This window comes from Grammomys surdaster, unplaced genomic scaffold, assembly GCF_004785775.1.
Source record: "Grammomys surdaster isolate TR1022 unplaced genomic scaffold, NIH_TR_1.0 632, whole genome shotgun sequence".
NCBI lineage: Eukaryota > Metazoa > Chordata > Mammalia > Rodentia > Muridae > Grammomys > Grammomys surdaster.
In genome coordinates this window covers 169,696-170,512 of record NW_021605051.1, presented here as the reverse complement: position 1 = coordinate 170,512, position 817 = coordinate 169,696, and the positions used below count along the sequence as shown (strand labels likewise).

Sequence of the window (817 nt, the reverse complement as noted above, 5' to 3'; positions counted from 1 at the left end):
TTCCTTCCTTCCTTCCTTCCTTCCTTCCTTCCTTCCTTCCTTCCTTCATCTCTCCCACTCACTAGACTCCATCTCACTCACCCATCCACTGACTATAGCACCAGTCTATTCATCACTTATCTTCATGATAGGTAACAATGATACAAAGGAACATTTTTAGTAGGGAAAATCTGAGAAAATAAATTTGCTCATTAATGTTAAAGAAATGATACAGTTAAAGGTGATTGTACAGATTACTTTAGCTCACAAAATTAAGTAAAATTCAGATAGGAGACTGTGAAAAAAGTAATAGATTGTGCCAAGACTAGAGGGGACAAAAAATTACATAGAAAAAATGCAAAGCAAGGATCCTAGATGTAAATGACTTCAACATATTCCAGTAGTACGAAGGAAGCTGGGTTTGGGTATATGAGGGCAGTAATGGAGGAAGCAGAGATAGATCTGGGTGCTCTCATCACATAAGGCCTTATATCATGACAGAGATTTTTATTTTTAGTTAAGAGCACAAGTGAGAAGGTAGAGGAGGGTCCTGAAAAGAGAAATTGTATGATTATGTTTTAACATGATGATGATAGCTACATGAAAACTTATATAGAAGCACATAAGAATAGAAGTAGGGAACCATTTTGGAGACTACAGTAAAAATAAATGAGAATTAAGTATGCCAGGGTGAAGAGCAGCAGTACAGTGGAGTACCAAACGGGTAATAGACTGGCATTGTAAAACAAAATGTGGGCTCTGCCTTCAAGGATGTCGGGGGGGGGATAGAGAGGAAGTGGAGAGAGAGAGAGAGAGAGAGAGAGAGAGAGAGAGAGAG

At 38.7% G+C, this 817-nt stretch overlaps 1 protein-coding gene across 1 annotated transcript in view; it reads right to left on the bottom strand.

The window, feature by feature from the left end:
• The window catches only part of LOC114633412 (putative serine protease 47), a 7,045-nt gene that overhangs the window by 2,147 nt on the left and 4,081 nt on the right, over positions 1-817 (bottom strand). The window lies entirely within an intron of this gene.